Below are 3,285 nucleotides of genomic sequence, written 5' to 3'. Positions count from 1 at the left end.
AAAGTATCTAGCAGAGGCAAACATAAAACCCAGACAAAAATGTGTGCTGATAATGCTGAAGACATTTCTATTTTACCAATAATTTTAAAGCCAGCTTATTGAAGATTTACTTAAGTCACATGAACTTGAAAAATACTTTGGACTCATTTACTACATTTATGAGTGCTCTTTTATTCATAAGACAATTTGGTAGACATAAAGTAAAACATAATAAATGTACACAGCCATGAACACATCTAGACATGCACACATACATATAAACAAAGATCCAATAGCTTTAACTCAGAACTCTAGCCATGAGATAGCAGCACAGACTCACTGGTTTACATGGCTAGAATTGATTTGTCCCAATAGGTAATCCAATGAACACTGTGAACCAAAATTTTCGGTAAAGTAGTTTTTGTCAGTTTGATTTTTAAAGGCCAAACCTCCCCAGACTCCAAAGTATACTGGGGCCAAAGAACATCAAATAATATCACATACTAACCAGACCTGACCCTGCTTAGAAGAGCATCACAATAGCCTGGGTTCATGGAACTCCATCCCACTCTCCCATTCAACAGCAAACTCCAGATTCCAAACAATGTTGGGGCCAAGTCGTATTACAAAAGAATATCACTTTACGGAATTTGAATTTCCCACGATACATACACAATTTCCAAAACCAAAATCCAACTGCTGAAGCAACCAACAAGCCCCAAGAGTGTCCAAACTGAAACAGTCAACAGTCAGGTGCTTCTTCTCTCCATTGGTTCAGCTTGATCAATGTGCAAATAAAAATTCTTTAGGAAATTCCCAAATTGAGAGGAGCTTATCTCACTGTCTGATACCCAAAAAGACACTCACCTGCCCTGATGCAACACACAACACACTGTTACACACAAGCCCCCAAGAGTGTCCAAACTGAAGCAGGGTGCTTTCCTCTCTCAGTCAGCTGGGCTTGTTCACCCCACATATTACAAATTTCTCGACCTGCACATGAAAAATTTCTTTAAATATTTCTCAAATTGAGAGAAGCAGACCCCACTGTCTGGGCCCACAAAGGACACTCACCAATCCAGATATAGAGGCCACATTTCAAAGGCTGTTTTTCCAAGGCAATCAGGAATGCAGTTGGGGCTGGCTGTGGCAGGCCCAGAGAGATATGGAAACTCACCTCCAGCCAAAATTGGGTGGGCAGCTGCTTAGGAGGACTTCTGAGATTCCTTGCCCAAAACAGCCAAGCCAGGAGCAACTCACATTCCAGTTTAAGGAAACAAAATCTGTTACTGAAACATCAGGGATTCAGTCTAGGCCCTGCTGCTCACTGCATATAAAGCCAATCACTGAGGCAATGATTATTGCCAAGGAAGAATGTTTTAAATCAAATGTTGTAGCTAAGGAGATGACAGATCATTCTTAAATCCACCTCCCTGACCAACTAAAATTTGGAGTTTATATAACAGGGAAGAAATGTAACTGTGTGTGAGAAAACAGGAAATCAGGAGGGTTAAGGAAGTAGTCATGATGAATGAGCAGCCTGGAGTCTTAATGTCTGGCTGTGGTGATCTGCTGAGTTTCAGTTATTTGATACTTTTTGAGAGGCTTAAGGGTCTCTTCTTGAGGAACGAACTCAGATAAAACAAATGTAAGCTTTAAGCTTTAAGACAAGAAGGGCCAATTTCTGGGTTTATAAAAAAAAAAAAAAAACTGTCTATGGGACTATTAGGTTGTGCTATAGTTAGGCTGTGTCCCCACCCAAATCTCATCTTGAATTGTAGTTCCTATACTCCACATGTATCATGGGAGGGACCTGGTGGAAAGTAATTGAATCATGGAGGTGGTTCCCCCATGCTATTTTGGTCATAGTGAGTAAGTTCTCATGAGATCTGATGGTTTTATGAGGGGCTTTACCATTTGCTTGGTTCTCATTCTTCTCTCTCCTGCAGTTGTATGAAGAAGGACATGTTTGCTTCCCCTTCTGCCATGATTGTAAGTTTCCTAAAGCCTCCCAAGCCATGCTGAACTGTGAGTCAGTTAAACCTCTTTCCTTTATAAATTACCCAGTCTCAGGTATGTCTTTATTAGCAGCATAAGAATGGACTAATACAGGCTGGTTTCTCATTCTTCCAGGGGGGAAAAGCATTTTTTCAGAGGCCAACCTGCAATGGATCAATGTGGACAAGTTAACACTTACATTACAGTGTAATTTTTTAAAAAATTAAACACTCCATTATTATTTTTATGTGGACTTACTTTTAGGTTCACTTAATTTTTAAAATTGTAAATTGATAAATTACAGTTATGTATATTTATGGAGCATGAAGTGATGTTATGATTTATAAATACAATGTGGAATAAGTAAATCAAGCTAATTAACATATTTGCTAGATTTACCATGCTGTATAATATTATTTACTATATTCATCATGCTGTATAATGTAGCTCCAAAAACCAAACAAAAATAAAAACAAATAAGAAACAAAAAAATTATTCCCTTTATCTAATTAGGACTTTGTAGGCTTTATTTTTTAAAAAAGATTTAGGTTCAGGGTAAACTTTAGTAGAAGGTACAGAGATTTCCTATATACCCTCTTCCCAACATACGCACAGCCACCCCACTCTCACCATCTTGCACCAGAGGTACATTTGTTATAATTGATTAACCTACATTGACAAATCTCTATAACAAAAGCACATGGTTTAGAGTTCGCTCTTGGTGTTGTACCTTCTATGGGTTTACACAAATGTATAATGACACATATCCACCATTATAGTATCATACATAATAGTTTCATTTCCCTAGAAATCCCCCCTGCTCTGATTATTTATCTGACCCCCTCCCATAAACCCCGGCAACCACTAAACATTTTTTTTTGTCTCTCCGTAGTTTTGTTTTCTATATACTGTCATGTAGTTGGAATCACGGTATATAGCGTTTTTAAATCGGCTTTTTTATTTTTATTTTTACTTTTTGAGATGGAGTCTCACTCTGTTGCCCAGCCTGGAGTGCAGTGATTTGATCTTGGCTCCCTACAACCTCTGCCTCCCAGGTTCAAGTGATTCTTCTGCCTCAGCCTCCCGAGTAGCTGGGATTAAAGGCACCCACTACCATGCCTGGCTAATTTTTTTTTTTTTTTTTTTTTTTTTTTTAGTAGAGACGGGTTTTCACCATGTTGGCCAGGCTGGTATCAAATTCTTGACCTCAAGTGATCCTCCCACTTCCAAAGTGCTGGAATTACAGGCATGAGCCACCATGCCCAGCCCAAATTACCTTTTTAAAATCAATAGTATGCATATAAGTTT

Source organism: Hylobates moloch, unplaced genomic scaffold (assembly GCF_009828535.3).
Source record: "Hylobates moloch isolate HMO894 unplaced genomic scaffold, HMol_V3 SCAFFOLD_4, whole genome shotgun sequence".
Taxonomy (NCBI): domain Eukaryota; kingdom Metazoa; phylum Chordata; class Mammalia; order Primates; family Hylobatidae; genus Hylobates; species Hylobates moloch.
Note: the sequence above shows the minus strand (reverse complement) of the source record.